Raw genomic sequence first — 12,777 nt, 5'->3', positions numbered from 1 at the left:
AATGTGTCATCAATATTAGGAGAAGATTCATTAACAACCTATGGGAAACACACACAAGAAGCTTCAAAAAAAAAGATGGAAAGAATACACAGACTTACTGTACCATAAAGAATTGGTTGATGTTCAGCCATTTCAAAAGGTATCATATGATCATAAAAAGAAATAAAGAAAAGAAGTAATGGTAATTAAGAAGTCCAAGGTGCATTGATGGCATTGGCAAAAAGCAAGGATATGAATTGATGATGAATTGACAGAATATGAATTGATGAATTGAAAAGTTTCAACAAAATAATACAGCATTGGAGGCATTCACTCATCTATGCCAACAAATTTGTAAAACAGCTACCTGGCCAGCCAATTGGAAGAGACCCATATTTGTGCCCATCCCAAAGAAAGGGGACCCAATGAAATGTGAAAATAATGGAACAATATCATTAATATCACATGTAGTAAATTTTTGACCCAAACATAGACCAAAAGACAGTCGATCGAACAGAACAAGGCAGTGTTGAATGTTTTAAAATCAGGAAAGGTTGTATACTCTCACCATACTAGTTCAATCCGCTTTCAGATCAAATAATACAAAAGTTGGATCATATGAAGAAGAACATGGCATCAAGATTAGAGGAAGATTCATTAAAAACTTGCAATATGCACATGATACAACTTTGCTTGCTAAAATCATAGAGGACTTGAAGTACTTACTGATGAATATCAAAGACTACAGGTTTCAGTATGGATTGCACATCAATGTAAATAACTACAAAAATCCTCACAACTGGATTAATAAATAACATCATGATAAATGATTGAAGTTATCAAAGACTTCATTTTGCTTAGATCCACAACCATCATTCATGGAAGCTGCAGTCACGAGATCAAATGATATATTGCACTAGGTAAATCTGCTGCAAAAGACCTCTTTAAAGTGCTGAACAGCAAAGATATCAACTTTGAAGGTTAAGGTGTGCCTGACCCAAACCATAGAATTTTCAATAGTCTCACATCATGTAAAACGTGGACAATGAATAAGGAAGACCAAAGAAGAGTTGATTGATGCCTTTGAATTATGTCGTTGTCAAAGAATACTGAATATACAGTAGTCTGCCAAAAGATAAAAATATCTGCTTTGGAAGAAGTATAGCCAGATTGCTCCTTAGAAGGGACAATGTGAGAATTCATCTCTTGTGTTTTGGACATGTTTTCAGGAAAACCAGTTCTTGAAGAAAGGCATCAGGTTTGGTAAAGGTGAAGGTCAACAACAAAGAGGAAGACCCTCAAGGAGATGGATTGACACAGTGTGAGAAATAATGAGCTTAAACATTACAATTTTATGAGGATGGTGCAGGATTGGAACCAACTTGATGGTACCCAACAAAGCAAATCATTCTTACAGAGATGCCTCTAAAGTGTGTTCTCCCTTTCTTCAGCAAGCTAAATAGCCTACTTTTTTCACTACAGGTGTATTCCTAATGGTGTTTGGGCATGATAATTCCATACAAAGATGTGTTAGAAAGTTTGCACTACTATGGGTGACTGATGACTGATTCTTCAGGTCTTTCTGAGGAGTCTTATGAAATGTGTTTGAGAACTGCCTACCTGGGGGTGAAAAGAGAGAAGTGTTTGCCCATTAGTATCTGTCCTCCTTTGACTGCAATTGATGTTAGCTCATTTGTACAAACAAAGCCCACCATCAATCAGTCAGTTTGTCATATTATTGTAACTTGCATATTGCTATAATTCTGGAAACTACGCCATCAGTTTTTCAAATAGCTGCAGGGTCACCCGTGGTGAACAGGTTTCAGTGGGACTTCCAGACTAAGACAAACTAAGATATGCCTGACAATCTACTTTTGAAAATTAGCCAATGAAAACCATGTGGATCATAACAGAATAGTGTCCGATGTAGTGCTGGAAGATGAACACTGTAAGTTGGAAGGCACTCAAAAATACCCAGTGGTCCCAACAACGGACTCAAGCATAGCAACAATCATGGAAATGGCAGAGGACTGGACATTGTTTCACTCTGTTGTACATGGGTACAACAGGGTACCCTGACTCAAGGGTAACTAAAAACAACATATAAAACAGGCTCAGAAAAGGTCCAAGGAAGAAATTCAGGATGACTTTGTGTCATCAAGTTATCTGGTTGTCCCTCTGTGAAGCTGGTGGAAGTATGTTGATACTGCTGAAAAAGGAGTGGGGCCAAGGACATTCAAAGGGATATTCAAGAGGTTTCTTTCTTGCTAAATTTCAGTTCTGCTTGGAGAAATAATATCCTTACACTGTCATGGACACACCAACAGTAAGTTTGTAAAGGAAACCCAGTCACTAATGAAAATTATTGTTGTTATTGTTATGTGCTGTGGAGTCGGTTCCGACCCATAGTGACCCTGTACAGGGTTTCTGAGGCTGTAAATCTTTACAGGAGCAGAAAGCCTCATCTTTCTCCCGCAGAGCGGCTGGTAGTTTCAAACTGCTGACCTTAAGGTTTGCAGCCCAATTCGTAACCCCTACGCTACCAGAGCAAGGATAATTATCAACTGAGCAACGAGCTCTAGTCAAAGAATGGAAATAAATACTTGGATTCATCTTTAGAAAAGAAGGGAGTTGCTGGAAGTTGTACTGACACATGCAGCATTAGCTTGCAAGTATTTTCTTGTGAGGTGTTGTAAAATTCAGAGAAAGTTTGCAAGGAAACCAAGTGAAAGAAATTTTGGTTAGTATTTTAAGAACTGACTTTGAAAGGAGGATGATTTAAGAAAGAAAAAAGCTTACTACTAGAAGACAGCTGACCTCAGATACAAGCAGATGTGTCTCCACCACCAGGAGACAATTTTAGAAAGGATTCCCCTTCTTAGTATAAACTTTATTCTTATCTCAAAACGCAAACTGCCTAGAGGATATAGATATGGGCTGATTGAAGAATTGTGTATGTCAAGAGCTAGAGTAGTATAATAGTGAAGAATACAGTCTGTGAGCAATTTACTTAACCGCTCTATGATTCAGTTATCCGTATTTGGTCAATGAAAGGGGCATGCATATCTCATACAATTGCAGAAAGAATTAAATAGCAATATAGGAAAAATTATTAGCACAGTTATATAATCAGTACTACAAACAATGTTTATTTTCAACATTTTGCTATGATCTGACATTGTTGTTGTTGTTGTTGTTGTTGTTAGGTACCATCAAGTAGGCACCAACTCATAGCAACCCTATGCACAACAGAATGAAACACTGCCCAATCCTGGGCCAACCTAAAATTGTTGCCATGTTTGAGCCAATTGATGCTGCCACTTTGTCAATCCATCTCGCTGGGGGTCTTCCTCTTTTTCTCTGACCCTTACCAAACATGATATCCTTCTCCAGCGACTGATCCCTCTTGACAATATGTCTGAAGCATGAGAGACGAAGTTTGGCCACCTTGGCCTCCAAGGAGCACTCTGGCTGCACTTCTTCCAAAATGGTTCTATTGGTTCTTTTGGCAGCCCATGGCACTTTCAATATTCTCCTCCAACACCATAACTTAAAAGCATCAATTCTTCTACAGTCTTCCTTATTCACTGTCCAGCTTTCGCATGTATATGAGGTTACTGAAAATACCATGGCTTGGGTCAGGTGCACCTTAGTCCTCAAGCTGACATCTTTTGCTCTTCAATACTTTAAAAAGGTTGCCTAATGCAATACATCATTTAATATCTTGACTGCCTAATGCAATACATCGTTTAATATCTTGACTGCTGCTTCCATGAGTGTTGATAGTTGATCTAAGAAGAATGAAGTCTTTGACAACTTCAATCTTTTCTCCGTTGATAAGAATGTGGTTTATTGGTCCAGTGGTGAGGATTTTTGTTTTCTTCACATTGAGATCTGGCATTATCATGAGTCAAAATTGACTCAAGGCTGCCCACAACAATACCAATTTTAAGATCTTTGTTGTTGTTGTTAGGTGTCATTGAGCTGATTCCAATTCATAGCAACCTTATATAGGGTTTCTGAGGCTGTAAATCTTTGTGGGAGCAGAGAACCTCATTTTTGTCCCCCAGAACATCTGGTGGGTTTGAACTGCCAACCTTGTGGTTAGCAGTCCAGTGCTTATCCTACAACATCACCAGCACTCCTTAATCTTAAGATTATAGTGGTTGTTAAATACCATCTAGTCATTTCAACTCATAGTGATCCTGTTTCCTAGGAGCAACTGGTGAGTTTGAGCAGCCCATCTTACAGTTCAAACCAATACTCAGGTCCAGTGCTCATCCAGGATTCCAGTACTTCTTGTTGTTGTTATATGCTGTCAAGTTGGTTCCTACCCAGAGCGACCCTGTATAGGGTTTCCAAGGAGCAGCTGGTGAACTTGAACTGCCAGCCTTGCAGTTCAAACAGCTTTGCAGTTTGGTGCATTAACCCACAGTGCCACACCAAGACTCCACCCTAGAAATCAGGTATCTAATATTCATTTCAACTCAGAGTGTAATTTGCACTGAGATTTTTGTTCTGAAGAATAATATCATTTGCCTAAATATAAATTTTTACAAGTTGTTTAAGCAAATGTGCAGAAATCCACAGATAATGCCTAAAGAGACTAAGACCCACCATTTTGAATGTTAGAGGATAAAAGTTCCAGGTAAAGCAGGATGCGAGATCTGTGGTACAGTGCTACCATCTGGTGGCCATTACTGAAAGCAGAGACTTTTAATGCTCTTACTTAGTATTTCCTGAAGTGAATAAATAGGTCAACCCCCCATTCTAAGATTTCATCCATATTCAAAGCTTAAGAATTAATTCAGGTTCTAAAATATAAACCATTCTTAGGCTTTTTATAGAAAGAAATTCCAAGTGACTAATGAGCAAATGAAAAGATGTTCATTTCCCCTAAGGATCAAGGGGAAGACAAAATAAAACAATGAAAAACCCACCATTGTCAAATATTAAAAAGTCTGATCATACACATTGATGGAAATAATATAGGAATATCAAAACTCTCAAACCCTGCTGTCCAAATCTAAAGTGATATTTCCCTCCACTGTTGATAGTTTCATCCAGGTGGTTTGAAAAGCAAATTGCCAGACCTGTCTTCAAAGGAATTTCCAGTTTGGTTCAACCACCAAACTTTAGGCTACTATTCAAACAACCATTTGCACCATCCAAGGCTATCCATAACAATTTGGCAATATCAAGAGCCCAGGAAGCAGCAGTCAAGAACTGATGTATGGGCATCTGCCCATGTTTACTGGGTTGGGCACCCGATTTTGCAAAATTGAATAAATAAAACTGCATTCTCACTAAAATGAGTACAGATTGGATTATTTGTGAGTTTGTTGGTATAGACAACGTTTCTCACAAATTTGGGGGCCTATCCCAGATTTTCTACCTGTTTGGAGAGGCAGCCCTGGTGGAAAAGGAGATGTGTCCCACCTTGGTTTTGGCGGACTACTCCACAGGGTTGATTGCCTACCTGCAAGAGCCAGAAAAAGAGACTGTTAAAAAGATGATCAGAATTAGAAAGAGAGATGAGAACAGAGTAACTGCGGCAACCAGGAAATCTGTGCACAGGCCAGCGTGGGAAAATTGGTCTGTAAGTATCACCTTGGTGGTCAGGCATTTTCGGGGGTCATTGTATGATTGAGATGCATCTTGGATGGGAAGTGAGTGCAGAGTTCCAATCCGGTCGGAGACATACAAAGTGAAATCTCGGGGTTGTATGCAAGAAATCTCCCTGAGCCCCCAAACATGGGGAAATTTTGGGAGGTTGAGTATGCAAGGGAACTCAGACACCAAGACCAAAAGAAAATGCAGAATGGAATTCTAGGCCTAGGGAAGAAAGGAGCAGGAGAGACTCCCATAGACATTCTTCCTGTCAGTCCTTCAGGGAGAATGTTGAGGGCTTACTGGGACAATCCCCGAACCCAGGGAAAAGATAAAAATATTTTTTTGTTTTATTTGACCAAAAGAGCCAATCCATTCACCATCTGGGTGCTGGTCTTAATTTGGTTCCAATGAGGACTAGGTCTGCCAGGCCCCAGTCCTTCATGTGAATGATAGAACTCGGCCTTCTCAAAAGGAGATAGCCTATGCTCTTTGTTGGTTAGTAGGGGGAGCAGAATCAGTTCAGCAGATGTTCTCCCTTAAAGGACCGAGACCAAGACTAAAGATTGAGGGATGGAGTGAGAAACCCATTGGTGAACTGTTAAGAGAAGCTCAGAAAGTTTTTGTAAGGAGAGAGGAGGAACAACCGCGGCAGAAAGCCAGAATCATGGTATCTACTGTTAATAAAATAGTAAATAATAGGCTAGAACAAGAGACCCCTTCTCAAAGGAAGTGGGGCAGTGATTATAGTGTTAGGCCTCTTCAGAGGAAAGGGAGAAGAGGACTGGGCAGGTCCCCAAGCCCACCATTGGATGAACATTGTGAGAAGACAGGCAATTTCAAAAGAGAATGTCCAGAGAAAAACAAGCGAAGGAAAAATTATTCCCCTCATGAAACTAGAGCTTAACTTTTGAATTCTTTGTAAAGGGACTTAATTGTAAGATTGGAGTTAGGATTAGAGAGGATGAGGGGCGGGTGAAGGCAAATATGAGACCTCTGACTGAAGAGGAGAAAGGAAAGATTGACTCGCGGGCATGGTTCAAAGAAGGCAATAGGGGAGAGCTGGAAATTCCCCCCTTGTGAGTGGAAATAAAAAAAGAAAACCAGGGGAGGTGGTCCATAGAAGACAATAATCCCCTATCCCCATAGAAGGGAGAAAGGGTCTGCAGCCAGTAATAAAAGGCCTAGTGATTATTTGGGGGGGGGGGATATGGTAGTTTTGAAATATAATTATTACATAGAATGTTTGAGTTTACAATGTAAAATTCTGAGTTTGCACATTCAAGGTGAAACGTAAATGTGAATGGGTCACTGAAAAGTTGTTTTGTTCTGTTTTAATATCTTTGATATTCTTTCTGCAGTAAAATGGTATAAATTAATCCATTTAAAGGTGGTTAAGGATTTGTTTCCACCACTCATCTGTCAGTTTGTCATATTGTGGTGGCTTGTGAGTTGTTATGATTCTGAAAGCTATCCCGCGGGTATTTTAAATACAAGCAGGGTCACCCATGGTGGACAGGTTTTAGATGCGCTTCCAGACAAAGACAGACTAGGAAGAAGGAGTGAAGAAGGATTTCCGAATATTTAGTCACTGAAAACCTTATGAATAGCAGAGAAACACTGTCAGATATAGTGCTGGAAAAGGTGCCCCTCAGGTTGGAAGGCACTCAAAATGCGACTGGGAAAGAGCTGCCTCCTCAGAGTAGAGTTGACCTTGATAACACAAAAGGAGTAAAGCCCCTGAGAGAAAAGCCAGTGGGACCTTCATTTGCTGATGGGCCACAATTCAAAATGAAGAGAAAGAGCTGCAAACGTCTATTGAAAATCAGATCATGGAATGTACAAAGTATGAATCTGGGAAAATTGGAAGTTGACAAAAATGAAATGGAACGCATAAACATCAATATCTTAGGCATTGGTGAGCTGAAATGCACTGGTATTGGCCATTTTGAATCTGATGACCACATGGTTTACTATGCCAAGAATGACAAATTGAAGAAGAACATATCCAGATAAGTCATGAGATACAACACTATCTGTGATAGGATAATATCCATGCACCTACAGGGAAGCCCAGTTAATACCACTATTATTCAAATTTACGCACCCACCACGAAAGCCGGTGAGGATGAAATAGAAGAATTTTACCAAATTTTTCAATCTGAAATTGATCAAACATGTAATCAAGATATATTGATCATTAATGGTGATTGGAATGCAAAGGTTGGGAGCAAAGAGGAAGGATCAGTAGTTGGAAAATATGGCCTTGATGATAGAAATGATGCTGGAGAATGCATGATAGAATTGTGCAAAATCAAAGATTTGTTCATTTCAAATACCTTCTTTAGACAGCATAAGAGATGACTATACACATGGACCTCACCAAATGAAATCAAATTGACTACAACTGCAGAAAGAGACAATGGAAAAGCTCCATATCACCAGTGAAAACAAGGCCAGGGGCAGACTGTGGAACAGGCCATCAATTACTCATATGCAAATTCAAACTGAAGCTGAAGAAAATGAAAACAAATCCACGAGAGCCAAAATATGACCTTGAATATATCCCACCTGAATTTAGAGATCATCTGAAGAACAGATTTGATACATTAAACACTAAAGACCGAAGACCAGAAGAGTTGTGGGATGACATCAAGAACATCATACAGGAAGAAAGCAAAAAGTCATTAAGAAGACAAGAAAGAAGGAAAAGGTCAAAATGAATGTCAGAAGAGACACTGAAACTTGCTCTCCAGTATAGAGATGCTAAAGCAAATGAAAGAAATGAGGGGGTACAAGAGCTGAACAGAAAATGTCAAAGATCAGCTTGAGAAGATAAAGCCAAATATTACAACAAAATGTGCAACGATCTGGAATCAGAAAACCAAACACACTTAGCATTTCTCAAGCTGGGGGAACTGAACAAAAAATTCAAGCCTCAACTTTCGTTATTGAAAGATTCTCTGGGCAAATCATTGAATGATGCAGGAAGCATCAAGAAATGATGGAAGGAATACACAGAGTCACTGTACCAAAAGGAAGTGGTTAATGTTCAGCCATTTCAAGAGGTAGCATATGATCAAGAGCCAGTGATACTGAAGGAGGAAGTCCAAGGTGCATTGAAGGAATTGGCAAAGAACAAGGCACCTGGAATTGATGGAATAAAAAGTGAAATCTTTCAAGAAAGTGAGGCGGCACAGGAGGCACTCACTCATCTCTGCCAAGAAATTTGGAAGGCAACTATCTGGCTGACTGATTGGAAGCAATCTGTATTTGTGCCCATTCCAAAGAGAGGTGACCCAACGGAATGCGGAAATCATCGGACAATCTCTTGGATATCCCATGCAAGTAAAATCTTACTAAAGGTAATATAGAAACGGCTGCAAGCATACATTGACAGAGAACTTCCAGAGGTTCAAGCCAGATTCAGAAGAGGCCGTGGAACCAGGGATATCATTGTTGATATCCGATGGATCTTGGCTGAAAGCAGAGAATATCAGAAAGATGTTTACCTGTGCTTTATTAACTACGCAAAGGCTTTCAATTGTGTGGATCAAGCTATGGACAACATTGCAAAGTATGAGTATTCTGGAACACTTAATTGTGCTCATGAAGAATCTGTACCTGGACCAAGAGGCAGTTGTTCAAACAGAACATGGGAACACTGAATGGTTTAAAATTAAGAAGGTGTGTAGCAAGGTTGTATTCTTTCATCATACTTATTCAACCTGTATGCTCAGCAAATCATCAGAGAAGCTGGGTTCTATGAAGAAAAACGTGGCATCAGGATTGGAGGAAGACTCATTAATAGCCAGAGTGCTCCTTGGAGGCCAAAATGGCCAAACTTCGTCTCTCATACTTGGGACATATTGTCAGGAGGGAACAGTTTCTCGAGAAGGCTATCATGTTTGGAAAGGTGGAAGGTCAGAGAAAAACAGGAAGACCCCCATTGAGATGGATTGGCCAAGTGGCAGCATAGATGGACTCAAACGTGACAACAACAGTGAGGTTGGCCCAGGATTAGGCAGTGTTTCTTTCTGCTGTGCATAAGGTTGCTATGAGTCGGTACTGACTCAATGGCACCCAACAACAACAATAACAAGGATTTGTTTGGCTGGTGTGATAGTAGTTTTCAAAATTGTACATTGCTCAAGGCTTTATTTGTGTGTTTATCTTTTATTTGTGTTAATGTTTCAGGTCTGAGAACATAATAATGTTTTAAAAGATATTTTGTGTACCAATACTCTTTCTGAATTGAAAACATTTTTTTTTTCGTTAAAATTTGGGCCACCCTGTACGTATGCATTTCGTATTATTAAGAGGAGGAAAAGGATATTGTGCTGTATGTAGATGTGAGTATTGATAGTTTCAGTTCATTTGACAAGGTTATACTGTTAAAATATGTTTACTTGACTTCCTGTTTCAGAAGCTTTTAAGTGAAGTACTGTATCCATGCATTAAGATGACAGAGCCAGTAATGTTTCTTTTAGTTTGAGGAAACGGACAGTGTAGTCGAATGTGTTATCCCTGAATATCTTCATGCTAATCTTCTCAATTTTTGAAACCGAGTGGTTGAATGGCATTCACTGCTAAAGAGGCTCCATGCCATAGGCTCCCCTACCTGGGCTTCCTGAGAAACCATGTGCTGGCCCTTTCTGCTTTGCTAACCCTCAGGTTAAAAAGACTCTTGGTCCAAACCAATTCCTTCCAATTCACCATTCATCACTTCCGACTGGGAGACTTGGTGCTGATCTAGACCTGGAAAGAGGACAGACTCCAGACGGACTGGGAGGGCCCTTACCAGGTGCAGTTGACCATTGAGACAGCCGTTTGGACCGTGGAGACGGAGTGGACTCACTATATTCAAGTAAAGGGACCAGTGAAGAGGGACTCTCCCCAAGGGAAAAGGAGTTACTGGGGGGAAGCTCTCCCAAGGAGCTCCTCAAAGTGACCTTGACAAGAGTCTGAGACGCTGCCTTGCCATACCTCTGCCAGATTGTCACATTTTTCCCTAATCCCTCTCGCTCTCAGAGGTCTAAAGAATTAGTCCCACCAAGTCACCTCTTCTCAGAAGTCCTGGTAGAATTGGGGGGCATAGATTAGGTCAAAGCAAAAGTACACTTCAAAGAGAGAAGTGGGTCTGTTTCCCACGTGGAGAAGACCCTTTGGGATTGGGGTGCACTGGGGCTTATAAAGTTATGGGGTCTTTTCCTCTAAGAGTGGAATAATACATATCGATTAGGAGGAGTGGTGTGTTGGATATTTATCAATTTTTAGTAAAGGGGAGCAGGCTCATTGGAAATGGAGTGCCTTCTTCATGGGTTGTGTACCTGTGGCCAACTGCTTCTATTAGGGTTTCAGGTCTTGATATCTTTATTTTTGTCTCCAGGCTGTTCTTTTCAGTGTTACTGTTCTTGTTGGACTAGAGGAAGGGACTCAGGGTAAGGGAGTGGATATGAAACCAGAGTAAGAGAGGCCTAGAGCTCAGGGGTTCTAACCTGTCCCTGACAAGATGGAGTGTGTTTGGAAGCTAACATGGCTAAAATGTATCATTACCAGGGGGGAATTGCAAAGGGCTTTTTCCTATGACCAGCCATTAAGGTTGATAGTAGATGTAACTATGGCATCTTTCCCTCAAACCATCAAATTAGGTGTTTATCCTGTGGGAAATTGGAGGACGCAATGCTTATCTCAATTATAGGGAGCCAAGAGTAGCAATCTGGGTCTATAGAATGGGTGTGCATATATCTAGAAGGGACCCTGTGAGTCGATTTGTATTCCAATTCGTCACTTGCCCCACTTTAGCGCCAAACTCAGGCCCTTTTCCTGTAACTCCCCCTAAGGAAATCTTTCTGAATGACCCTAAAAGAGTAGAAGTGATTGAGGTAAAAGCCCTAAGACAAACATTAGAAGTAGAAACAGAATATAGGAGTGTGAACACTTGTGTAGAATGGGTTAACTATTCAGTGCAAGCTCTCAATAAAAGTCTTTGCCATGTTTGCACAGCTGATAAACCATTAGTTGGGCTTTGGACATGTACTGCAGGTTGGCTCTGTACTGAGACAAGGACGCTTGGGGAAATGAAACTTGTAAGGGTTTGTCAAAGACAATTCCTTCATTCTCCATAGGGGGTGATGAACCACTCTTCTTGTCTTTAAAGGCAGGGAGCAGAGTTCACAGTGCCCATAGGAGAATTGACAACTTGTACCCACATCCAAAATGTCACTGGTGAACCTAGCAGTGTCCCATTTGGCCCTCAAAGTATTGAGAAAAAGGGAATGTCTGAGATTTGCTGCCATCCTATTGAACTGGGAAGTGTGCATTGTTGGTTCAGCTGGCAATTCCCTTCACCCTAGTGTTCCACAAGAAACCTGAGCAACATGAGAAATATTGAGCCTGGAGATCTCTGGATCACTTGATCCATAGGTTCATAAACAACACTAGAGATGCCCTACAAGGGGTAGCTAGCCAGTTATGCCAATAGCCAGATGTCTTGGGAAAACAGTAGCACTAGACATGATGCTAGCCGAAAAGGGAGGTGTATGCGTAATATTGGGAGCTAAGTGTGGTATCCTTAACAACACAGCTCCTGATGGAACTATCACAAAGGCCCTGCTAGAATTCAGCATCACAGCTAATGAATGGGCTGAAAACACTGGAATTAATTGACTGGTTAGTGAGGTGGTTTAGAAAGCGGAAATATCTAGATGCCTCAATGCCCATTTTTCTCATATTAGTAGTTGGAATTTAAACAGCTATGCCCTGAGTTTGAAGACTAGCGCACATTTGGTGTTGTGAGTGGGATTTATTACAATGGTCCCAGACCTAAAAAAAAAAACTGGTAAGGTTTTGTGGGAGAAAGAACAAAGGGGGAAGGGATAAAATGTTTCAACTGAAAGGAGAGCAGCTTCTGAAGTTGCCTGGAGCTGGATAGAAAAGATCTGTAGCTAGGGCATACTGGAATCCACCCTGCCAGAGGCCCAAGGCCATATGCATGTGAATGGGGTTAGTCCAGGTGGAGGGAACTTAAGTGTTTTAAAAGGTTAATGTGTTTGATTACCTTGTGGATATTGGCTTCTCCTGCCCATTATTGCAAAACCAAATGTTGTAAAATTGTAATAAGAATATTGAGAATTCTGGTTATGGAAAGTTTGTAAGCTGACCTTTGGCCTATACTTGATTGGAGTC

This window comes from Chrysochloris asiatica, unplaced genomic scaffold (genome assembly GCF_000296735.1).
Source record: "Chrysochloris asiatica unplaced genomic scaffold, ChrAsi1.0 scaffold00062, whole genome shotgun sequence".
Taxonomy (NCBI): domain Eukaryota; kingdom Metazoa; phylum Chordata; class Mammalia; order Afrosoricida; family Chrysochloridae; genus Chrysochloris; species Chrysochloris asiatica.
This window is presented reverse-complemented; position numbering follows the sequence as displayed.